The following is a 27,052-nucleotide window of genomic DNA, read 5'->3' as shown; positions in this document are numbered from 1 at the left end:
CATCTTTCATGTGCCTTACAGCAACAAAACTAAGAGCAACTACACAGATAGCCAACAATTAACGTAGTTTTAAGGATACTCTAGAAGTTACCCTTCTGAACTACTTTGCTGGTTTTTGTTTTTGCTCTCTTCTTTAAGAACGGATGCATAGTATGTGGAATTTACAGGCTTCCACATTTTTTACGGATCATGGAAAAGAGTCATTAATCTTAGTTAATGAGGGTTTATGTATATACCAGGTAGGTTTTATACCAGGTAGGTTTTATGCAGCAATTTTCTTTCAAATGTCTGATACTCTTTGTAGGGTTGTGTATAAGATACTTTTTTGGACCTACTAGAAATTCTATGAGACTTCTCAACTTTTGTTAGTGTACGTCCTAAGGAAAAAAAAGTCCTGAGTTGCTGTAAAGTACTTGATTTGATTTTATTAATCCTCTTTACTCGCTGGCTCCTGAATGAATTCATGCAAGCTTGTTTAAGTTAATGGTATTATTGCAAATGAGTAGACACAAATCATTACATGCAACATATGAATCTATAATCTAAACATACTTTCATTTTAAATGCTGTCTCAGATTAAGACTGGTGAATTGCTATACTGCCTGCCTTATTTTACCATTATCTACTTTGCAAATACTTTTACAGGATGCTCAAATATTTACCAGTTATGTATTAGCTTTTTTTTTTTTTTCATGCTGCATATGAATTTTCTTACCAGGACAAAGATGAAAAAGGCAAAATTAATAATTGATCTGCAGTTGTAAATGACAAATTCCAGGAAAGTGTGTTTAAAAAGAACTTAAAATGAAAGGGCTGTCCCCTAAAATTCAAACTTCTTCCAACCAAGTTACTGTTCATTGATGCTGCCTAGCAGGAGGAGAAATTGATTCTCTAAAAATCTGTAGACTATGCTCAGTAATCATAAGTTGGTGGTTTTAACTGGTTTTGCTAGTAGGGTAATGAAAACAATACTGGAATGACAGTAGAAACTATGGCAATAAACTGTCAAACTATTTGAGGTAGTTACTGGGGTAATATGACCCTGTTAATACCATGAGACATAATGATATTTTGCTGTCCCGTGGTAAACTGATGAACTCACATGTTTTCCAAGATGACAGGTCTGCCACATTAAAAATAAACCAGTCTGAATTTCATATGGTTCGCAAGGCAGGCAGTGAAGTGTGTTGGAAAGTGTATGATACAAGACTCTAAAAGGTCTATGTTCTTCCTAGTCTTCTTCTGACTTTGTTTCTGATATCTGACATGCCACTTAACTTTATCTTCCCTTTTTTGGTCTCTGATATTAGTGGTAGAGACAGTTGTCTCATCAAGCACTTTGAAATTTATGGGTAAAAAATTTGTCTCATATGATTTATAGGTATTGTTTTTGAAAAGTATTTGTGGAGGAGTTCATGGGCTGAACTGGAGGGGGGTGGTGGTGTGTGTATGTGGAACTAAGCCACTCTTGCTGCCAAACATGTTCCAAGTCAGAGCTGAACAAAGGAAGTTGTTGGTGGTGTACTGTAACAACGCATAGCTGTCCTTTGTTGTGTTTGTATCAGTTACTATAAAAATGTAAAACTGATTTTTTTTTTTTTTAATTTATTTCTAGTTATTTCTCTCATAGTATCAGGCCGATTTCCCTTACAGTGAAGAACTCTGGCAATGTGAGAAAGGTGCCTGAGAAGTGCATGTTTCCACTCCTGTCACTCTGGGACACAGAGGTGTCCTGTGAACCTTGTCAGGTGAGCAAACTGAAAGGTGTCTGTGTCATATGAAGTGGAAGGAACTTAAGACACAAGTTTAACAGAGCACTCTTTTGACCTCACCGTTTTGATGAACTCTCACTACACTCTCTTGAGAGGCAAGCGGAAGCTTTTTTTTCTCAAATAAAAGATGACAGTAGATTATCTCTTATGATCGCAGTAACATTGTCTGAACGGGTGAATCAGGCTCCTGTGTGTGTTTAAGGACGAGACAGAACTTTGAACAGACCTATCATCATTTTGAGATGCTGTGTGTCAGGCAGTTTTATTTGACTGCATCTCAGTTCTGTCACTAAGGAAACTGAGACAACTCATTCAGTCTTTAGCCATACCCTGCTGAGCTGCATCAACTTCAAGTTCTGTCCCTAGCACCAACAATGTACAGAAAATACACTTCAGTTTTCTTGAGGAATTGAGGCTGGCAGGTCCCAACTCCCAGGTAGTATTTGTGGCCCTGCTGTATGAAGTCATTCTGGTTTACTCTATATTACACGTCTTTACATGCGGAGTTTGACTTTCACTTATGATTTTAGCAGTATGTCCCTGTGTGTGTGTAAATGGGATAGCATTATGGGATGGCCTAACAAAGGGTGGAAAATTCAGGTAATCAATACCAGTATTAATATTTTGATTTTCTGATTGGTAGTTTAGTGCTACCTAAAAGCTCCCTACTTAGACTAGACTGTGTTGTAATCTAAATAGTAAGCATTATAAAACACCTCATGGTCAAATGAGACACTGTTTCAAGGAAGAATACATAATGGTCATAAATTAGATCTGTAGTACTCATTACAAGTTCTAGTAAGTTTTACTTCGTGGAACTCCTGTGACAATAGGAGAGCAGCTAAATTATTTGAACTCATATAAACATTTTAGTTTTGAACATATTGTCAATAACCAGGGGATGATTGGTTTAGGAAAGATTTGTAGTTCACTTTCCTCCCTCCTCCAGTTCTGGACCTGTCCTAATGATCTTTGTCTCAGATGCCAAGATAAACTATTGTACATGTGCATTTGGGCTTACACAATAAAAATTAATGGGAGCTTGAAGGGATTGGGAGGTAGTAATAAGGGATGAGGAATGCGTAATTGGATGACTTTTGCATTTGGCTGTCTGTCAGGCAAGCTGATGGAGGGTTGGGGTTCTGGAAGAGGCTCACCAACATAGTTGTCTTTACACTTGCTACTTATTGGAGAATCAGGAGGTGAGCAAAGTCTTGCAATGGGAAGGTGAATGGAAAAAAGGACTAGCATGTCTACTGATCACAAACATGAATGAAAGAGGTTTGAGAAAAAAATGGATTTTGTGTAAAAAAAAAAAAAAATTAAAAAAATTTACTTTGTATCATAGTGTGCACAGCATACACAAAGGGCTGAATGACAATAGTAGAGATATTTTCCAACTTTTGAAGTTGTAATACTGCAGCTTTAAAAAGAGCAAAGCATTTTGGTGTGCTGCAGTCAGTAACAGTGAGATAGATCCTGCTAAGGGGTTGCTGACTTATCCACTAGATTTCAGAGTTGGTGATGACTAGTCATGCTAAATCCCAGGGGTGTTTGCATACACAGTCTGTCCTTGAATTATTTTTTTTTTTTTCCCTGTTCCTTTGGACTCTGTTTCCCCAGATTTTCCAGTTGACATAATCTTAATGGATTTGCCCCACCCCATGGTTCGTCTCTCACTCAGGACTGAGTTGTTCTTCCACCTCTGTCAGCATCTCTGCTCACATTACCTATTAACCCATGACCAGCTGCAGTGGTTATAATCTCATGCAAAGTGTTGGGGTGAGTCTGTGTGTGCATTTCATCTTGTGAAATGTGAGGGATGCAACGGTATGAAGCAGGTGTTGGGATTGGGAACTAGCTGGCTTCATCAGCTATTTGTAAGCACTGCAGCACCACTGCAAGGTGGAGCTATTGCTGCCATATAATGCATGAAGGAAGATTCGGACCCAATGTACATGCCTTTTCTGGGTTTTTCCAGGATACTGCTTTCCTTCTCCTCTACCTGCCCAACTCTAGGAGATGTTAGAGTAACATAATGTTCAGATATCTGTTCCTAAACTAACAACTGCCATTAATAATTTATAATTTTGTTTGTAAGCAAGGGTTACGTTTACAAGGGCACTATAACTTTAAATCATGAGCAAAATTTAATGAGAACTGTACTGGGAAAAAAAATAAAGGTTTTAAAGTGATGGTAGGAAATGAATTTGTAGAAAAGAAACTGAAACAAAATGCAGTTGCGAAGTATGGAAAAAACTTGACATGCTAAATCCACCATTTTCCTTATAACCTTTATGACAGAGCTGAGTAAAGGTAGGATTCATTTTTTTCTATTTAATCTGTGTGCATGGTGCATAACATTAAGTCTAACTTCTGTCCAACTAAAGTATTGATCTCTGCTTCTTCAAAAAACCTCATAAAGATAAAATATCCTTTTTTAAGTTTTCATGCACCTTCTGTTGTATATTTTGAAATAAGTAGTCTGTGTCATACTTTGTGGAAAATTTTGGTTCAAATTGATGAAATGTAGCATAAGCCAAAGTAGTCATGTGACTTCTAGCACAGCACATTCTTGCTGTTTAAGCAGTCTCAGAGTTAGCAAAAAGGCAAGATTCAAAAAAGTTGTTAACGGGGAAATAGTCTGCCTCAGATTTTTCAGACTCACTTCACTGTTTGCATTTTTGAGTAAATAAAACAATAAGGAAAATAAGTAGGCAAAGAACCTCTATGTGTTAATGAAAGTGTGATAACACATTAGCACAGCTGAGCACAGTATTTTCTCATGAGACTGTAGGTTTGTGCTGGAGGCACCTGAGAGGTGCCTGGAAAACAAAAGGTCTTGGCAACTGTCTGTCATGGTCTAAAGACAGAAGGTAGTTATTGATAAACACCTGTCAAACAGTCTCTGTGAAGGGAGATTACCATGTGTTACAGGCAGAGTTCACTCTTTCATCCTTTGGAGCACTGATATTTTTTTTTTTTTTTTAAATTAATTTTTTAAAGTGGAGTAAAATCCTTTCTTATTTGCAGCCAAAATGACTAAATGTCACCTAGTCTCAAAAGTCTTTAAAAAAATTCTCAATCTGGGTAATTAAACTTAATTTATGTGATTAAAGGATTAATGAAGTAGCTTTGCTTACAGGCATGGAAAGATTGCAAAAATATTACTGAAACCACAGGAACGTTCCCACGTTTTGATTCTAAGGATTTAGTCTATTTACTCCTATTAAACAGTTTGCAAAACAGGTTAAGTAATTGTCCAGTTAGCTTCAGAGGAACTTTTGGAGTCCTGTTCACATTAGAGTTCTTGATGTAGGTGTAGGATGCTGATGGGTATTTGACAGAATCCCGATTAGCCTACTTGTATGTGTGCACAGATGAATCTATTCACACCAGGAGCCAGTGCAAAGCAGATAAGATCTTTGAAAAATTGATTTGCTCATAAGGTTTACTTATTCTGTTTGGGTTATTAAATATTGACATCTCTCCGAAGAACTACTAGAATGCTCAGACTTTTGCTGTGTTTTGCTCCTTGTTAGTTTACAGCATATTTATATTCAGAGCTGTACTACTGAAACTTAAATCAGGTAATTCAATCATAAATTAGGTATGTTGAGGGTCTAGTGCACTAAAGGTGTCCACTCAAGGTTTTGCACCACTTTGAATCGGTTTTAAAATACCGCTACTGAGCCAGCATGACTTTGAATAAAGATTGGGTGTAAGTTCTGGGTAATTCTGAGAACAGGGAAAGAGATTTTTTTTCTGAAGTAATGCTAGCAGACCAGCAGTCACATGAAATGAACTGCCAGCTGAAAATACTTAGCAAGCTTATGCAGCACAGTCCTCCAAAGATGGATTGCTACTCTTTTCTCTCATCCTGTCTAGCCAGTGTGATAGGGTGGGACCTTCTGTTCTGAAACAGGAATACCCTGTGGGACTACCTGGGCTGGAAACATCTCTCTCTTGAGAACAGAAAAGGAAGTAACTCATTTTTGTAATCAGCTGTAAACCAAATGTGGTGGTAGCTACATACTAACTTAAAATCATGTTAACGAAGATTTACATGTAGTTGTGACACTACTTTGTTATAACAGGTCAAGGGATTCAGTTCTATAGCTCTCACTGATAATTTTCTCACCACCCTCCCTGACACTACTCACTTGTGTAGGTGCCACATATGCAGGTCTAACTCCTGTGCATGCTCTCCTGGGGTACTGTTCTAATACTCAGCACTGCACCACCAAACTCCAGGATCCTGAAGTGCTTGCTGGAATCATGAGCTTTGTACTCTATAGTAACAAGATTTAGGCGTTCATAGTCCAGAAGAATGAGAAGCCACTGAAGCTGCAGAGAAATGAGATGCCAAGGGAGGATGGAAAGCATAAGTATCTGTTTAGTTCTCTGCTCTGGCAGGCACTCCTCCTCAGTGAATGTCTCTCCCTTGGGGTCTTGAACTGGAATCTGGTGTTAGGCATCCTCTGGAAAAGTAACGCTTCCTTCTCATGACTCCAGACACCTAATGACCTGGGGACTGGAGCACATTCAAAGGACTTGATTCAGATTTGCTCTGATCCAGACTTGCAAGCTGAACGATAGCCAGAACTACATGGCATTCTGTGGTCAATCTCTTGGTGTGCCCCTTCTATTAATACTATTAATATTTACCCATCTGGACATGGCCTTAAGCCTTTTTTCCTTACATGAAGCACAGACAGACTTTAGAGTCCATTCTTTCATCTGCCTCATGGAGTGTTTAATTACTTAAACAAGATAAAGTAGCTGTATCTGGAGAAACTGGAGAGAAATCTGTACCTGAAAGGATTTACAGAATTTTTTTAAAACCTGAGATTTGGTCTCTGGTGCAAGTATGTGGCTCTTCATACCTTACATAGCCAGTGAACTGTGCTGGGATGGGGAAGAGTTGCACTCAACTGGTCTTATCATCCGAGCATGCCTAAAGAACAGGAGCAGACTAGCAAGATAGGCAGGCCATGCTGGCTTTGTGAGTCACACTCTAGGATGACAGCATCAATTTGGTTGCATGATTTTTCTCATTTGGTGGAAATACAGACATCTGGGGCAGAAATTTAGCCACCACAAAATCTAGGTGCTTCTGGGGGTAGTTCACAAATGAACAGTATCATGTTTGCTGTTTAGGTTGATAAGCATCAGCATGTATAAAAGCTTGTAAGCTGCTAACTTGTTTTGGACACTGTTTTGGGAATCATAGGACTCTCTGGTATGCTGCTTCTCATGCACTTATATTTGAGTATACTGAGAGTGTGTCCTTGAATTCAAGGGTTTTTTTCCTTTAGGTTTATCCTATAAATTATGCTAGAGCTATATGAAACAAGATTAGAGCCCTAAATATAACAGGAGTGTTATTTATATATATATATATATATATATATGTATTTTAGCTTAGGACTGCAACCATTTGATAAAATTATTTATACAAAATAATAGTAGTAACTCAGGCAAGTCATCTATGCAAATCAAGTCTGCATATATTAAAAAGCAACAGGTAATTGATATCCTTGGGTGACACACTAAAAAGGAAATAGAAAAGCAAGAAATATTGTACTAAATCTAAGAACTGTTAGAATGAGAAAGTCTGTTTAGGAGATCTGCCTGAAAAGTGGAAGAATCATTTATGGAATTTCATTTACACTAGTTAACCAAGACAACTATTTACTGTGAAAAATACCAGCTATTCTTTAACTTTGGGTTGGTCTTCTCTGCTTCCAGATGCAGCACAGACCAGTGCTGAGAGATACACTGCTTTCTGCAGGCTTAGATGCTTATCCAGAAGATTATTGTCTAGTCACACTAAGGATTTCCTGTACTGAAAAAGACAGGTGTGGGGGGCATAGTATTTTCTAATGGTTATAACAGCTTTTATTTTAGTACCCAGATGAACACATCCTCTGTGTGTTTGAAGCTGAACACCAATAAAAAGAGGCTGGTGGAGTCAGTAAAAAAGGTGTTGATAGCAAACACATACAGGAAAATCAGCTAAATGAGTATTTTGGAAAAAAAATTAGCCAAACCACCAGGTTTTGCCCACATTAGGCAGTTCTGCTGTAGGACTATCTTTGTGTAATCTTAATGTCACTTTAAAATCTTAAGCAAAATTAAGCACACCTTACTTAGTGTCTCATTAAAGAGGTGGAACAGTGCTCTGCCAATTAATTAAAAAAAAATAAATCAAATGTACCTGTCCTCCCAAAATGTTCTTTCTCTGTAAGTCCTCTTGGACCATTCCTTCACCAACTAAATGTCATCTGCTTCCTCTGCTTGGGACCCTGATTCCCCAGTAGCTGGGACCATGGAAAGATACTTGTCCTAAGTGGATCAAGACACCAAGAAGAGCAGAAGGGAGACAGCTGGTAGTGTGGGAGACTTTCAGTGGGAACCCACAGAGAAGGGGGGAGGACTATACAACTGGCTAATTTCCTTCCTTGGTCCATCTGTTAGATTTGACTAATATTCCTATCTTATTGCTGAACTGAGGGTAAGGCAGTTTGTGTATTGTTGTCGCCATTACTGTCAGTCACAGATAAAACAAACACCCTGTAATCTCAAGTGATCCTCCTCCCCACTAGTCTTTTGCCTTTTTATATTTTCTGTTCCAGGTATTGTTCTCTTTCCCCATGACTCGCTTATTAATATACATGTAATAACTTATCTTTTCCCACATTCAGAATTACATTCAAAATTTCTGCCTTTAATATACTGCATTGTAATTCAGCGTCAGTAACAGCTGTCTTAGTGTTTTTTCACTTTTCTTTGTATCTAGACCCATAAATACTTTAAAAATAACTCTTTGACCTCCATGAGTACTAAGTCTGATTTTGATCTTTTAGCTCTATGCTTTTCTATGTCAGCTGAACATTATGATTGAATTAGGTTTGTGGATTACAGTGCAAATTTCTTGTATAGTACTGAATATAGGTCGTTTGTGTGGATTAGTCATAATTTACTGTAACTTTTAGAAAAGCAAGAACTGATGGCACTGCTTGATACCTGTCCAAAGAACAGCAGGAAACATTCAAGTTTCTACTCTTGAATCTAAACACACTCTTTAGTTCTGAGCTGAAACATTTACTAATTTACTGCTCTGCTGAAAGCACACTCTCCATTGAGAAAAAAACCTCCTTCATGTTGTTTGACGCTTACTACAGTATGAGTAAAGCATGAAGATCTATTTTATTTTTCATTCTAGACTGGATTTGTAATCAGGTGTTAGACTTAATATTAGGGATTGAGTAGTTTGTACATTAGCCAGTATACAGTACAGTATCCCATTTTTGTGGGATATTATACATTTATCATGTAATTTGATGGCATTTGAGGCACATTCTGGCTGTCCTATGAGGATCACCTCTATTCAGTAGAGAGATTAAATTAGTACAGTAGTTTATCTACATATTCATAAAAAACCCGAGCTTTTAAATGGAAAAAAGATTGCTTGACACTTCATGTGGAATGATACTACTTATACATCCTCTGAAGTTCATGAGCTGTGTGTCATTCACACCTATCAAAACAAGAGAAGCTTGTTCCTCTGTATATGGCAGATATTATTGCAGCTACAGCCGTGCCATCATGGTGCAGTGTAAGGACACAGTGACCTTAAACTTAAAAGAAAAATAAGCTTGTCTTCAAGAAAATCTTCTTAATCTGGTTGGTAAATGTTACTAGATCAACATTGCTGATGGCAGTTTGTTTTAGATTGGCAGACAGTGTTATCTGCTTCACAGAAATATGACAAAGGGCAGATGAGGAAGACATCGCTCACTTTGATATTCTCATTGTGATCTTTCATGAAATTCAGAGCCACATCAGAAACTTGAAAATAAGTAAACTAAATCTAGCATATGATAAAGGTACCTGAAGGTGTCACAATATAGGTATGTTACCCTATTGGTAAACATCTAGTTTTCTTAGACAAGATTCAAAGATAGCAAAATAGAGAAATTTTCATAAAATATAGATTAAGATGATACATCCCTAAATATAGGGCTGTGCCACACACTAGAATTTTTTCTAAGTCTATGGATGCTAGTTAGGAACCAGGGCTTGTATTCATTCAGTTAAACTCAGAAGCCTCTATGTATCAGCTTGATGTGAGATAAATCATATTCTCAGAGAGCAGCATTCTGCATAAACTTCAATCTGTTTCAAAGTTGTCAACTACTGAAGACAAAACATAGTTAAGATTTTTAGTCATCCAAACAGTGCAAAAAAGTGCACTTTAGTCCCATTGTTACCACCTGTGGTATTTTAGAACTATTTTCCCTAAAACTGATTACTGCAAAGGTAAATAATATCACCTGGTAACAGCTGAAGACCACTTCTTAAGTAACCATATGTGCTCATCTGGGTTTTCCAAGAACAGCTAAGGTTGGCACTCCAGCTGCAGAAACCATTGAATCATTCCCCTCAGAAAACATATATATCACTTTTTCCTCTGTCACAGGGAAAGAAGGGTGAGAAGAAAAACGTAACAATAATCCATGTAAATGGGAGAAAAACTACCATTTGAAAAGTCATGTTAGACAAATGGTTCTGTCAATTTTGGGGAATCTATATATTCTTATTTACTGTAAGGTGTGTGTCTGCATAATATTAAAATGCATTTTATATTTGTGGTGGATAGGAAAATAAGAATATAGATCTTGTAATGTTGGCAAGTGTGTGCATTTTGGAAAGGACAGATGCTATTAGATTTCTTCCCAGTAGGAAGTTCTCTGAAACCATCAGGCTTCCGCATATAAGTAGGTCAAGGAAGACTACTTCAAATATTTGTACTTTTTAGCTGCAAATAGGAAAGTATTTCTTATTTTCATGTCCAAAAGGCTGTGTTAAACCTGACCTTGAGCTTATGTACAGTTTTGCTTGACCTTTATTTAGAATTCCTTCTGCTAGAAAATTGCATTTTGCTGTCACTTAAAATATATTTCACTGTCAATGTTGGTCAGTATTCAGAGAAGAGCTTTCAATCCAGTACAGAGGTACAGTGGAATCCTGACTTCACAGATGTCAGTAGAAATGTTTCCACCTATTCTGATGGCACTAAGATTTTCTTCCATCTATGTTACTATATCAATTGCTTTCATTAATTATTTTTCCCTCTATTTTTCCTCTGGATTACAAAAAAAGTATTCTTTTGATAGAGCAGCATATGTGTTTCTATATACGTAAGCATCTAGTTCTGCATTTATGCAATGACAGTTACATTTGCGTAACGGGAGTTTTTGTTTTCATCACTCATCTTTATGAAAGAAATGGTATTTCTTTTGCTTCTCTTCAGTTGCATAACATCTGCACAAAAGCAAAGTTCTCAAACATGCTGCTTGTTCTTTTATTTCTTCTAAATATCAACCTGCGTTTTTTTAGCAAGAACAGTGACCCTGCCTGCAGACAGCATGCTGATAGCATAAGAAATGCTCACTAGCCAGTTTTGTGGCTGGTTTCTCTCATGACACCAAGTCTGAGAAAGCCTTGGTAAGAGCTGAAACAATAGCAAAGTAGGGATCTACTAAGCTACTGTTTCCTTTTTCTTCCACCAATTTTAAACATTCTTGTTTCTCGCTCTAGACTGTCTACCATAACACAAGCAGTTTTCCATCTCTTGGCAAGTACTGTAATATCCACAACTTGTGGAAAGAAAAAAAATCCTTAAAATGTGTGAATCATCTTTGAATGTGAAGTTACAGGCACAGTTTATTGTTACTGCATCTGTAGAGATGGACATCTGTGTCAACAACTGGTACTTTAACTACTGTGTATTGTGGTTTATTCAGCTGCAAAAAGGAACAGTAATATTTATATAATAGTTTCTTTTGAAAGAATAAATATTGTAAGGTACTTTGAGTCCTGTGCTGACACTGATACATGCATTACAGACCTTTGGTTTGAAAGTTGGGCCAAAAAGCACACAAATCTGCATGTATTAAAATGGATGGAAAAACTCCCCTTCAGTGGTGCTGATCGTGGCTCATTCAACTTCTCTTGAAGCTACACAGTGAAACTGTTGTGAACCTGTGAATGGAAGCTTAAGATCCTTTAACTTAGGTGGTAAAGTAGGGGCTTAAGTTTTTTCTTAAAACTTCGGGGCTTTCTAATTCAGAAGTTCTTGAATATTTTGTATATTTTGTGAAATTTACCTCCTAAAATTAGAGCCATTTTTAAGGAGAGAAAAAAAAGCTGTGCAATATCCTTGGGTTTTATGTCCAAATAGTATTTACAAATTAAGACATATAGCAGCAGCATGAAAAGAAACTTGCATACTGTTTTGACAAATGCATCTCATAGAAGGACTGCTAATTGGTGAAAATGCCAATCGTACAGAAAGTGATTTGTTCTCAGGAGTGGATGATATCTACTGTTGGCACATGGCATAGAATCAATGGTGTGGGAACCAGTCATGACCAATATTTAAACCACTGGGGAGAGACTTCAGTCTTCAAAAGTCTCTCACAGAAAAAATTGCACTTTTACCCTATTGTAAGCACCCAAAAAGAACTGCTTTTAGGGGAACACTGGAGTAAAAAATAAGAAATTGCTGAAGAAAAAAAAATTATATATCAAAATTTAAAATATGGATATATAAAAAAGGAAGTATAGTGCCTTTCACTCACTCCATGCTTGCATAGTGGTACTGGAGAATGTTGATAGTCATCATAGGAGTGACCTGGTCTGAGCACTGAGTCTAGATGGGTTTTACTGAAGCCTGGGGAGTGAGGTGGTGCTGCCTCTGGGGGGGACACTTAGCCACAGGGCACAGCTGCTGGGGTTTCCCTATCCACACGTGCTGCGATGAGAGAGGGTAGAAAAAGAAATGGGTGAGCTGTATTTCTAGTCTGCCCTATTCTTCCTAGATTCTTCCCTGAATGTTCCTCTGTGCCCCCAGCAGTGAAAGATCTTACCATGCATCTTATAAAAATCATGTCATTTTTGCCCATTCTTGTCTTTCAAGACTGGAGACATACTTTTCCTCAGCATCTGAAAAGCTGTCAGCTCTGTGAGCTGGGATATCGTTTTGTTTATGAAATGCCAAAGTTCATTCTTCTGATTTGTCACTTATCCTCTAGATACAATGATATACTTGGTACTACTGTCAGAAGTGCAACTGCAGCTTGTGCAGGCTTCTCCTGCTAGCTGTTCCATTAGCCAGCTCGGGCTCTGGTGGCAATGCAATAGCAGGAGCAGCATGGCTTAGTGTGGGCCAAGTGTTAGGGAATTGACTCAGTTTTCAGGACAGCCATTGCACTGCTAGAAGCAAAGAGGCAAGAGTTGTCATAGTCATTAGTCAGATTTAGTAAGATACAGAATGTGCTTTCATCTGTCAGGAATAAAGAATAAGTTAAGTTTCATTAACAGGGCATTATTGAATGCTTATGAAAATCAGAAAATAGGCTTCCATTCACACAAGGTTATCAATTTACCTTCTCTGGTGACTGTTAGTCACAACCTGTTGGCATTATAGTTTACAATTTCCTAAGCAGTGGACATGATGGTGGTATATCTAAGTGAACAATGAGAAACCTCCAGAGACCTGCACTTGAATTGTGAAGAGGAGGACAACTCAGTCCTTTTATCAGGAAAAAAAACCCCAAAACAAAACAAACCCAAAAAACAAAGGCAAGGATTTGTAGCTGCTTTGGAGTTGCACAGATTACCAAGAGGCAATTTTGTTAATGGAGCAGTGGGCAACACCACTACTTTTCCTGCTGTATCAAAACAACCATTGCAGAGAAAGGCATTTTACTTTCTGCTATGGAGATTTCTCCACATACTGGAGAAAATGCCACATGGGCTTTTCTGAATCCCAGATGTGCTGGCTTGCAACTTTAAGTCTCAAGGTGGAGAGCTACATTTAAATATGTGATCTTGTATTTCTCCCCTTATAGATCAGTTCAAAACACAGCAATTGGTCCTTATGTGGAAGAACAGGGATAATTAAAGTGGTGGTAGACTGTGCATAATTATGGAAATTGCCTTACCACAGTAAATGGAGAGGTTTTAAATGCTTTGGAGTTATGTTTTATTGCATATGGCTTAACTAATATATATAAAAAGTTGTGCTTGATTTTTACATGTAGCTAATTCATGTCATTTAGCACACAATTATATATGAAGAAATTTAAAAATACAGATTGTACTGTGTATGTATGGTAAAATCTGTATGTAGCTCTTGAAATCAGTCTTAAGGCATCTTTAGTCTGTTGAAAAGGTCATGCTTAATGCTTTGACTTGAGAAAATGGATGATTTCAGTAAAAACAATGAATCTATGGAAACAATACTGGTTGATTCATGGAGATCTTCTAACTTAGAGATTGGAGGTCATCAAAATACTGTTTCTTCTATGCAGGTGGTGTTATTAAATAATGGTTGACATGCAATTTAGATCAATAAAACCCTGTAAGATGATTTAAATGGAAGGTTCTTACAGCTTGCTTTTTTTACCCACCTACTAAGGAAGCATGACTTATGATGTTTACCAAAGTTTCAATTCTTCAGTTTTAATTAGACTCCCTTCAGACTTTTCAGAGAAAAATTATTGCCCACAGATAGTAGTTGAGAGTCCTATGGAGGCTGAAAATAGTAGATATGGTGTCAAGTAGTTGTGTTGTAATATCAGTCAGTCTTAGTAGCAATTTCTTAATTAACCTATGGTCAGATATTTTAGGCCCAAAGGATTCTGAAAAGATGATGGTTTTTATGAGTATGTTCATAGAGGATTAGTATTTATTGGAAGCCTACTATAACTACGGAATACTAGACAAGTGCTTAATAGATGGTAGAATGGCAGCTCAAAACCATCCACTTACAACAAAGTGCATGTGGGTGTTTTCTACTGTGCACAGATGTAGGGGGATCTAAAAGGTCCAGGACTCTGTGCCTTGTTGATTCTTCTGAACTTTGGTGTGTGCTATGATTATTTTTTTTTCCTTTTCTTGTCTCTGCCCAGTAAAGCCTCATTTTTGACTTTCAAATTCCTTTATAGCTACCATGATTGACCAGTGTTTCATCATATGGAGAGCATGTAATGTCCCTTTGTAGACTTACTACAGCTTACCCATGTTCTATTGTGTATGCCACAAGTGCATCTTACCAAATAGTGAGATATAATCTGAATTTTCATTTTCTGTACTACTACTTTTGATACCACCAATAAAAATGTTATCTTAGAATGTCATAGGCATTCTGTAAGATTGAAGGTGTGCACAAAGAAACTTAGATCTTATGAGATAGCAAAGCAAATGCCGAAGTTCTCATCTGATCTTTTGCTGCTATTTTTTCTGCATTTAGCTATGCATGTCCTCTATCCCAAATGCAATAGCATATTGAGTAGAATGTCTTAACAGTAGCTATGGTCTTTGTTTTGAAGATTTATTAGGTCGTTGGGGAAGAAAGTAGGTACATTTTCAGACAAATATCTTAAAATTTGGCTGTCGTGTGAAAAGGCTAGTGCCATGATGAATGCAGAAATAGTGCTAATCAGCCTCTTCGAACTGAAGGAAATTTTGAACACATTAAGGTGTGTGGATTTTGGCTACATACTCAGACTCACTAAATGACTAATCTTAAATCAATCAGTGTGAAGAAATAAGCATGACAAAGAGAAATGTTACATTCCTTAGGAGGAGCGAAAATCAGTCCAGAGGGAACTGGAAGAGGTTAACTTCAATTCTGCAAATGCCAGCATGGGAAGGATAAAGTGCAATGATGGTTAATGATTTTTCAAAGCTTGATCCATCATTCCTGACTTCTATGCAGATCTACAAATCATGATCAGCTGTTTACTTCTAACTGACCAATGTCCTCTTCCTTTGGAAATTGCAGTAGGAAGGCTCTAGAATGAACTTCCTGCTAAAAGGTGCCTGTTCTCGTTTCGTACAGTTAATTGTTGCATTGGTTGGTCTTGGTTTGTAATTTGCAGGTTAAGTCTGAAGCCATACATGTCCTCAACTTCCCAATTGCTGTAAATTAGCATGGCCTGGCACTTCGGAGAGAGAGTTGAGTCATATATTATTTTAAGATGCCATCATATTTGTGAGTAGAGCAACTATAAATGAACAAATACAGCTTTAAATGTAGGTGGTTTTTTCCCCCCTATATATCAGTAATAACTTGCCTTAGATTTTGTAGTGATATATTATTTAATAATGTAGGAATCTTAAGGGAATACTGAAGCTGAGAGAAGTTTTTACTTGTATTCTTATCAACTACATATGTTTTACATGCACACTGATGAAACGTGTCTCCTTAATATCTGCCTGGTCCCCTTGTATTGCCTGATTTCTATTCTGCTTGTCCTTACAATTTATAAATAGTGTATGTATATTAGATTAAAAACTTGAGATACCCTTATAAGCATATGCTATCATGTAGCTCTACTTGGGATACAGATCTTGAAAATGGTCCTTCTGCTGTGTAACGACTTGGGTAAAGGTTGTGCTCCTGCTTTGCACAACTCTGTAGGGAAGGATGGTAGTGTATGCTGGGTGCTCTGCTTTCAGATTCCTGTGCCCAGTTTGGGCTTACTCTGGCTCTCACAGCAGACAGTCAAAAAAGCATCTCAGCTTTCAGTAGGAATGAACAGCAAACATCATTCCTAGTCATTTCAGTGCCAGATCATCTTGTTTTAAGCTTAGTTTCTATGATTTTTATTGTGTCCTGGGGAAAAAGGGATCAGGAGTAGTTTTTTCAGTACCTGCACATGAAGGATTACTACACTGTCAGGTATGTAAGATCTACACAAGATCTTGCATACTGACAGCTCAGGTATCTACCCTTTCACTTGTCAGTGCACAGGGTACTTGTAATCTTGGCTCTCTTTCACAGTGAGTGATAGTTATTGATAAACACTGAAGTGTATGCTGGACCAAGCACCCTTCCAGACTGGCTATTCTTGCCTGGTACCACCATTACATCAGTCTTCACAACCCAATGAAACAATGGGAAGGAGTCACCAAGGAAAATTCTGCCTTCATTTACAGCAGTGCTTAATGCAGAATAACTGACTCCATTTGTGCTGGATTTAGCACTTGAAGCAAGAGCTGAGTTATGTCAGAAGTCATAGAAATTCCATTCGTGCCAAGGGGCTTATTTTAGATTTATTTTTTCATTGGGTTGTTTGTAGTTATATTGACACTAATACAAGGTGGCAGTAAATGTGTGTGCTATTTTTGCATGTAATTCATCAATATACTTTTCCTGTATGTTACTTTCACAACAGTTTGTGTAACTGTAGTTTTAAAATATAAAATAGGCAGCATAAGCACAGAACAAAGAAAACGAGTCACCTCTATGCTCTGATAATGCAACTTTTACAAATGTGATTAATGCATAGTCTAAGAGGACTAGCTGAAATTCTGTGCAGAATCATTATACTCCCTGACCTTCCAAGCTCTCTATCATTTACTGTGAAATTTATTGCTAGAAGATTTCTCTCTCTCATCTTTTGCTTTTATTTCCCCAAAATGTGTGTATTCTAGCAGAAGTCATGAAAACTGCAGGCATTAAGACCTAGGGTACAGAAGCATAAGAATCCAATAATCTCCTGACTCTGTGTGATAGATCGTAGCTCTTTAGAATTAGTCTTGAGCATTGTTTGATAGTTTTAGTTTTGCACACAGTAGCTCTAAAAAATGTTCATTGCAGAGGAGCTTACACCCATCTCTGTAAGCAACTAGAATCCAAATCAATGATAATGAGAATTGTTCATATATCAGAAGGAGAAAAGAATGCAATAGAAGTCATTTGTCTCCTGAAGCAGGCTGTCTCCTTGTCTCTCTCAGTTGAAGGAATGCATACCTTAGGAAATCAGTCTTCTCTTGTTAATTCCACCTGAAATGTCTCAAAAAGGTTTCTTGCAAGTGTTTTGACAGAAAGTACACAGAAGGATAAGAGGCCTATTCCTCTGGTACTTCAGCTGGAACTAACACTGGAAGGCTTTTAAAAAAAGAATATAGTGAAGGGGCTCCACAGTCAAATTGGGAGCTTATGCATTAGTAACCAAGTTACAGGAGTTTTACTTTATCTGAAAAATTAAAATCCAAACAGAATAAAAAGCAGGAAAACCTTGCTGAAAAACAGAAACCTATTAGTAGATCAAAAATATTTAATAAATGGGAATAAGGACTTAGTCCTTTTTCCCAAGTCCAAAAGAAAAAGTGCTCACAAAGGCTGGTGCTGACAGCATATCATCTTAGGAGAGGAAGTCAGGAAGGGCACATCAAATGCAAAGCAAATAAACATTTTAATTCAATCTGTCAAAATTAATTAGAAACAAGATTAAAAACCCCCTCACAATCAGATGAAGCATTAGCTTGTTAATGTTAATTCCTGTTCTGTTATTGTTTGTGATAAACTGAGTCATAGCTATTTGCTTTGCAGCTGACAAACTGCTCTATGGAATCTGAATTTTCTTTCTATTTACCTCTGAAAGTTTGAATATCTATCTGTAGTGACAAGCTCATAGCTTATCTCCCCAGCTGTGGGGAGGAAGGTTTTGGGGGCAAGGTCTTGCTGAAGCTTCTGCTGCAGGAGCTCCCCAGCCTCGGGAACTGCACACCTTTCAGGGAAGGGTTACGGGAGTGGATCCCACATGTATTTTGTGAGATGCTCCTGAGAAAGCATTTGTGATATATTTGCGCTGAGCTTCCAATCTGGTCTGATCTGTAGCTATTTGCTACAGCTTCCTAGCTGTATTTCATAGTATGCCTACTTGGCCTTTTCCTGTCATGTGTGCTCAGGATATAGTAACTCTGCTTGGCACTGCTCTCATGTGCTGTAGCTCTCAGATTGCAATTACCTTGCGCACAGAGGCAAAGCAAGCATATGGCTGCTTGTTGGTGGATGTGTAGCCATTTTTGCTTATTTGCATTGATTAGACCTGCCACTCTGTGCATGAAATCACACCCCAAAACTTCTTTATGCCTTGGGTCAGGTTTGATCTGACCAGTTCAGTAGGGATATTACTGTAAACCCCATTGTGTGATGAAGAGGTGCTGTACACCCTTGGAAGAACTGTTGTGTGTCTGGACTGAGTGTGGTAAGGTTTGGTCTAGGAGGTGTTTATTTTGGTCAGACACATCTGATGTTAGAAAAACAAGAGGAAGATTGAGAAAGCAGTCCAAGACATAATGCTCATTTTGTAGTTGCATCCATAATGTAAGCTTCCATGTGTTTATGCTTAAAAAATAGGATCTAGCTTTTCTATGTGCAAAAGTAAAAATACCACATGGTTGTCTTGTTGAATCTGTAGCCACAGAGCCTAAAGCAAAATAAAGAAATGTAGATGTATTTATTACTATTTAAGAAACTAAAATAAAAATGTATTTTTCAGCTGTCCTTTATGTTCTCGGAAATATTGGTGAAGAAGCATAGACCAATAAAAAGAGAAAATTTGGCATTTTACACTGTTAAGAATAACTCACAAGCTAGCTGCGTTATTAACTACAAATCTTCTTAGGTTTCTAATCGTATCCCTATGTGTGCTGAGAAGAAACCTATTCTGGGAAGTGAGGCATCAAAAAGGTAGACACCTTAGTATCACTAATTTGGAGAGGGTTATGTAGATATTTCATTTCTGCTTTATTTCCTGGAGTGGCATGATAAGTTAGGTGTCCCTGTACCATCCCTAACTCACTGAGACAGCAGTGAACTCAACCAAAAAATCTCAGCTGCCAGGTAAGTTACTGGCAATTTTTTATGTAATAGCCTGGGTGTTAAACCACTCATCTGGGAAGTGAAAGATCAGGATTTTTGGTGGTTCTTAGCCTAAGAGGGTTTGAATCAACTGTTTGTATTTCATAAAAGAATATACAAGGAGGCAAGAACACAGACTGGCCTGTGTGGAGGCCATGCTTTCCCTATTGAATCCTGCTGCTGAGGCTGCACCATTGTGTCAGTGAGAATGGAAGTGGGGGAAAGAACAGTTGAAAAATATTATTCTATTCAATATGGGTTACATATGTATATATACACATATATTTTTTCATATAATTTTTACTCTTATATTTTAAGATTTGAGGTATTACTGAATTGAGTATCACAGATAAACATAAAAACTGTGTCTTTATATTACTTTGTTAAATATGTGTAGCAACCTGTAGAACAATCAGGTCCAGAGTTGCTTTATCTGCATTTTCATGGATCATTGAGAAACAGCACTTTCTGCATAGCACAAAGTATAAATCTCTAGTTTGGCTGGAAGGACTAAGCACTAAAGACCAATTGCATCGTTATGCACTCCAGTTCCCTCTGATACTGGCCATGATACAAAGTATCAATAGCAGTTTAATTGTGTCTTAGCAAACTATATCAGTATTTTTTTTTATTTTTTACATCTGAGTTTTAATTAAATGTGAATGAACCTGATACATAGTCATTTGTGCAGCAAGTGTAATCATATTTTATGCATTTGAAACTTCTGGATGCCTGCAGTGCATGAAAAGCACTTTATGGGTACTTGCATTATTGCATATTTCATTCTAATGTAATTCTAGATTGGATATTCTATTTATGCGGAATCCCAAAATAGTTTGTGCTGTGTAGCAATGCAAATTTCAGTGAATAATCCACAAAGACTTTCAAAGCCTTAACCATTTGTGACATGCACTATTCTGCATCTTTAATGAGGACTTCAACCTTTGAATAAATCATACTTGGCTTTTTATGAGTAAAACCCATTTCTGTGCTTCTGCATTAAAAAATGGTCTATCACTTCTTACCTTAATCACACTGAAAATATTAGGGTTTATCGTTAACTGTTCAAGATTTCTCAAACTGGTTTTAGATGTTCTGTTAACAGTTAAAGTGTAAGTCAGGTTTCTGTACTCAGGCTGTGCTCCCCTTCCCTCCTGATGGCTGAAGAATTTCCATTGCTGGAGAATAAGAAAGCATAAGCAGTTTTGAGACTATAGCTACGTAGGATAGTGCAATAGCTGAGGAAAAATGCCCTTTCACCATACTTTCTTCACAAGGAATCCAACTTAATATGATGCAGAATGAAGGAAGCATTTTTCCCACTAGTTTGGGGGACAGTAGATGTGAATAAGGATGCTTTGTGTTACCTAGAGTAACTGAGGCTCTTAGAACACTAAAGCCAAAGACGTGTCTAATGAAAGGCTTGAAGGTTGTATGCATTGGCAGCTTCTCTTGTACTGGTGTAAACTAAGACTAAGGGACTACACTTAATGATATTACACGGGTGTAACAACTGCAGTTCAAGTAATCGCTGAGTTTAGACCACAGGTCCCTAGCAGTGTACCAAACACAAAATAAATAAAGGAACCTCTTCTTGAACTGCTTATAGATGTTGTAAATCTGGGGCTTTCCATTCTTTAAAATAGGTATTACTGAGCAGAAGTTTGGCTAATGAGGGTATAATAATTTACTGTTAAAATTTCAAGATTATGGGCAATGTCAGTGGGTTATTTTAAGAAATTCCGTATTTCAGAAAGTGTAGAGAAATGTTTCATTTTTCAACTGATTTTCCTTATCTATCCAAAATTAAATATTTAGAGTACTATAATGTGGTAAAACAATCAGTTCAGAAAATCACCAGGTCGCTTTTACAGATTAAGTAAAAAACCCCTTATAAATTTCTAGTGAATGGACAGAAAAACTTTAAAGTCTATCAGCACTGGCTAGGAACTTTATGGGATTTGAGATTCATAGCACAACTGTGTTCTCAAGTACATAGTTTTACAGTTTGGTGTGTTGTGGTTTTGTGTGTTTTTTGTTTTTTTTGGTCTTCTGTATAAATCATCTATTTAATATGCCCTTTGTAATAGTTTTAAAATAAATGTTTAACAGATTAAACATTTTTTTTTTTTTAATTAGGTATACTAGCATTAGTTCAAAAAAAATTCATCAAAAGCATCAGACCAAAATACTTATTTGTTCATGTAATTAAGTATGCATTTCCTAACCTTCTGTGATAGTATTTCTTGCTTTCTGAAATAGCAGCTCCAGGATGTCCAACTCACAAAACTTTGGTATTATTTTGATGATCTTTTAGGAAAACTATATACACTTTGTCAGAGTTATTATTTTACCATCAATATCTCTCCCTCTGTGCACCTATATGACCAATTGTCATCAAGCCACAAACGAAGAATCTGAAAATGGTCTGTGCTGCCACCTATTCCTCTACTCTTCACCTTTAGGAATGGCTCCTTTTCCAGAAGTAGAAGTAACAAAGTTCATAAAATATTTGTATTGTCACAGACCAAACCCTCTTAAGTTATAACATCTTCCTATGCCCCTCTGTTGCTAAGAATGGAGAGTAACAGGTTTCATGGTTATGATGCTGGTATCGGAGTAGTAGAACTGTTGCCATGATTGGAACTGTGGCTCATTTTCTATGTGAACATTAAACTGGACATTTATGACAACTAGGTGCATACGGATAAAATTCTAAAAATACTGTCACGAAAATTTCTTCAGCTTCTGGGCCTATAGGAGAAAATTCTATAAATCTGAATGCTATATTTACAATGAGTTACTAAGTAGGTAACACTGTGCAAAGAAGGTCAGGATGCTGAGTTCTTGCAAACAGCCTTCGCTAAGAAGCTCACAAACATGTTCAGCTGGAAGGAATATGCTAGCTTTACAGAAAGAAACTCTGCTAGGATGACTTCAATCTACAGAAATTAAGAGGTTTCTGAGTTCTAGGTCTATATTTAAGAAAAATAAAGGGCCATGACCTCAATTTTCACAAGGACTTTTGTATTCTCTAACATTAGTTAAAAGTGAGCTCGTAAGATGTGGTGATCTGCTGCAATAGCTCAAGCAAACCTGTAGTCAGCCCTAAGTTAGTATTTTCATTGTTCCGATTTATCCTCTCCACCTTCCTTTAGGATCCCCTTGAGAAGAAGTGCTGAATTAAGAACTGGTGCTAAGATTGGTTGATTGACAATATATTAAAATGGGTGATGATGCACATGTTCTAGTGAACCAGGCAGCTATTTCAATATCAGAAAATAGAAAATGGCTTTAGTTTTGCTGCTGCCAAGAACTGCATTATTTTGCATCACTCATTGACAGTGTGCTCTTAAAATCAGAGGCAAACATTTTATCTTTTTTTTTTTCTTCACACATTTTCATGTTAGCCTTAGCCTTATTGGTGGTTCTGTATTAGGCTGTGCTAAAGTAGCTTAACTCAAAACTTTTGTAGCTAATGCTAAGGGATACCAGTGCTTTTTCCAGAGCAACCACCATCCCAAAATGGGATGAATGCCAATATACAGACCAAGTTTTCAAGTAAGATCTGTATTGAGGGCCTCATCCATGCCCACTGAAGGCACTCAAACATGTCAGTGACTTTAAGAGTTTTGCATCCAGACATCAGCTTGCTGTAAAAGAGTTCAAGAATACTTTCTAATGGAAAATCATTGATGTGCCCTTTAGCATTCCTGGTAATAACCTCAACTATACTGAATTCCTTTAGTCTCACAGCTTTTACAGGAATATCGCTGTAATTTAACATTAATAACATACCCTTACTAGGAAGTATTACAATTTTTTTTCTTAGGTGATGTTATAATTAGCGATATCTTGCTGTGACAATTGCTGCTGAAAAAAGTGCCATTTATAGCTGGTATTACATATGCAGCTTGTGCTGCATGCATGTCCAAGCATTCTGATATTTGCTAAGTGACTGGAAAGGCAACAGTGAAAGATATACATGCAGAAGAACATGAAAAAACACTTTAGATGTAATGCAAAATAACTTTTTGCACATACAGGGCTGTAAATGAAATGAGAGACTTAAAAGAAGGTTTTAAGTTATGCTTGATTAAATCAGTGTTATAAGTTTCCAGTACTCTTATCATACTTAAGTCTCTTGGGTGCTGTTAAGTATTGTCAGCCAACAAACTATAATTTCATGCTTGAGTGGACTAATACAAGCCTAGGCTTCTGTTTCTTTGTATGTTCAGACTACAGTATGCTGTAATAAAGTGAGATGGGGAGGAAAAAGCAAAATAAAAGATTGTCGCATGGAGTAATAATTAGTACTTATCAGTAAAATCAGGTGCTAAAATGGCTTGAGCTATAATTTGTTGAGGTCAATAAACTGAGTCCATTTACTTCACTAGGCTTTAGATCAGCTCTTTCAAGTTCTGTATTATAATTTGCCACATACTGTAACAGACTGCTCTGCTGGTAGAAATAAGCTGCAGAACTGAAAGGTGTTTAATGCAGCAATTTTTCTAGTTGTGTTCTTGTCCATGCCAGAACATTTGGTTCTTGGTCAATAGCTATTAATATAGCACCTCTGTATAAAATATAAGAGGAATCCTCTGTACTGAGTTGTCTTAGTGTATGTGCTGAATTTCTCTTATGCTAAAGTGTAAATCTTGACACTGTCTAGTTTTAATGTGTAAGAGATGTATATGTTGGCTTTGTACAGCTGAAAATAAGAGTAAAAATAAAAATGGTTCTGTAAACTGGATTGCCTGATTGTAGCACTTGATACAACCAAGGCCTCATGTTCTTGGTGGGGCTTGTTAGGCATCCATTGGTCTGCTGAACAGCTCCAGAAATGGCCCTTGGAAAATCTGGGAGGAATGGCTTGGGTATTTCAGCTCTTGGGTGTAGTGCAAAAGTTCCTCATATCAGGGGGACTGACAACTCGCCCGCAGGGATGAAGTATGTAGCGGTGCTTTGCAGACGGAAGGGCTGCTTTAATGCTAGCTTCTAAAACACACTGAAGGGAATTAGCCATAGCCAGTCAAAACTTTTCAGATGTGTTCTCTCTGTGTCTAAAGTGTGGGTTTGCTGAAAAAAAAAAAAGTCACTTTCAGCAGTGTTATAGACAGAAGCTTTGCCTGCCCTCTTCCCTTTTACTCCCCTGGCTTGGGTAAACCATGTGGAAGGCATGTTTAACAGCCTTTGCTGAGAGCCCTGCAAAAGCCAGATTTCTTAGGGGTCTGGAAGTTTCAGTTCCACTTCTCTACCTTTTTACCCACTTTCTGACCTACTTGGTGGGCTGCCAGACACCTATAGAGTTGATGAGCCTCAGAAACACTTCAGGTGATCAGTTCCAGTATGGCCCACAGCAGAGGCAGGGATTGGGACCCAGAAAGCAGCTGTGTCCTGGGCTGCATCAAGAGCAGCTGTGGCCAGCAGGTTGAGGGAAGGGATCCTCCCCCTCTACTCCACCCTTGTGAGACTTCACCTGCAATGCTGTGTCCAGCTCTGGGGCAACAGCATCAGAAGGACACGGACCTGCTCGAGCGGGTCCAGAGGAGGCCATGAAGATGATGAGGCAGGGGGCTGGAGCACTTCCCTTATGAGGACAGGCTGAGAGAGTTGGTGTTCAGCCTGGAGAAGGTTCTGGGGAGACCTTATAGTGGCCTCCCAGTACTTAAAGGGGGCTGCAGGAAAGGTGGGGAGGGATTCTTGATTAGGGAATGTATGGGTAGGATGAGGGATAAGAGTTTTAAACTGAAACAGGGTAGATTTAGATTAGGTATAAGGAAGAAATTCTTTACTGTGAGGGTGGTGAGACACTGGCACAGGTTGCCCAGAAAGGGAGGAGGCAGCCACAACCTGGCAGTGCTCAAGGCCAGGTTGGACGGGGGTGTGAGCAACCTGGTCTAGTGGAAGGTGTCCCTGCCCATGGCAGGGGGTTGGAACTAGATGATCTTTAAGGTTCCTTCCAACTTAAACTATTCTATGATTATGTGAGTTTTAAAATAAGCTTTGGATTTGGTTTGTACTGGAAAGGTTAAAATGTTGTTATATATTTTTTTCTGTGAACAATTTTAAAATTTTAGAACTCTTTGTGGTATTAGGATTGTAGTGTCAAGCTATGTCAGATTTTAATGCATTTTAATATATTTTTACATGGAAGAAAGTGACATAGTTGCATAAAGACCTATGTATTTATATTGGGGCTGCTAATGTCTGTGAAATAGTCTTTATATTCAGTCGTGGTCCTTGTTATCAGAAATTGAGAGAACGCCTTGAACAGCACAAACAATAGATATGCTATGTCAAATGAGCTAGATTAAGCAGGAAACCTGGTGATTCTCCTCTAAGTTATCTAAAATAGCCTGTAGGCCAGTTTCTGCCTTAGATGCCATGTAAAACTCTTACAAAAATCAACGACCATTCGATGCAAAGAACAGAAAATAGAACCTGGTTCAGCATGTCTCTGATGGATAACAACAAGGTTTCAAAAATAGCTTAGAAAATGTTTTGTTTGGGTTTTTTGACTTTGCTGTGAATCTCTTTTCACATTAAAGCACTTCCCCTTTTCTCAGATTGCAACAATAATGACATGCTCTCATTCTCTTGTCTCACGCCTGCACTGTTTAACCACTATTTTAAGCATTATTATTTTTAAGATCCCATAAAATTTCCCCCATATGTGTCTCGATTACTTCCTTTGAAGTCAAAAGCACTGCATACTACTATGAAGGCTTTAAAGAAATCAAGAAATTTGATATAATGGCTTTGCTGCCAGCAAAGTAATACCTTTGGCAAAAAAAAAAAATCCTCTTCCAGAATGACTTAGTTTTTGCATTATTTTATATAAACTGTTAGAGATAAAATTAGACTTGAAAACCCATCTGATCTTTCTACTGTCTTCCCCGTCAGTTCCTTTTCTCCTTGTTCTCTCTTTTTTTTTTTTTTTTTTTTTTTTCCAAAACATGTAAATAGACTTTTCTGGGATGTACTGAATCTTAGTGTCAGGATGAAAAATCTAAATAGTAAAAAATTAATATTTTATCTCATTTTGATTATATTTTGTGCAACAAAGATTCCTCTTTCTCCCTTCCTTCATACACAACTGAAGGGTGAAAAGGATTGTATGTCAGATATTGTAAAAGAACCAGAGACTTTTCATTTAACACTTTGTATTTAATTTTGCATTTGTACTTGTTATTTAACAGATGTTTAGTAATTTTTTTCTTCTAAAAATACTTGGACATGAATAAGATTTTCAAAGAATTGACTTGAGAGAAACTTTAAAAATAAGAATGATTTTACTTGCATATTCAGTGTGGAATTATTTAAGAATTATTTATCCAGGTTTCTTTCTGTGAATAGAGGACAAACTGAGGTAACTTATTATTCTGGTTAATCATTAGTCATGTTTATTTGTAGGTTAATTTGCAGAGTTTCAACAGTCTTGTGTCCTTGGAAAGGGTCAGGAAATCACACCAACTCAGATATACTGATTATCTGTGCTGTAAAAAGAACAATGAGGTTTTTCTAGATCATGTGCTTAGAAATGTGTTGG

General features: G+C 37.4%; 1 protein-coding gene across 2 annotated transcripts in view; it reads right to left on the bottom strand.

Moving 5' to 3' along the window:
- SLC9A9 (solute carrier family 9 member A9) overlaps positions 1-27,052 on the bottom strand; it is a 210,725-nt gene that overhangs the window by 22,306 nt on the left and 161,367 nt on the right. The gene's annotated exons all lie outside the window — the stretch shown is intronic.

The sequence above is a fragment of the Athene cunicularia genome (assembly GCF_003259725.1).
Source record: "Athene cunicularia isolate RWA chromosome 9 unlocalized genomic scaffold, athCun1 chr9_part1, whole genome shotgun sequence".
In the NCBI taxonomy this organism is placed as follows: domain Eukaryota; kingdom Metazoa; phylum Chordata; class Aves; order Strigiformes; family Strigidae; genus Athene; species Athene cunicularia.
The sequence above is the reverse complement of the archived record's forward strand: the minus strand, read 5'-3'. Positions and strand labels throughout refer to the sequence as shown.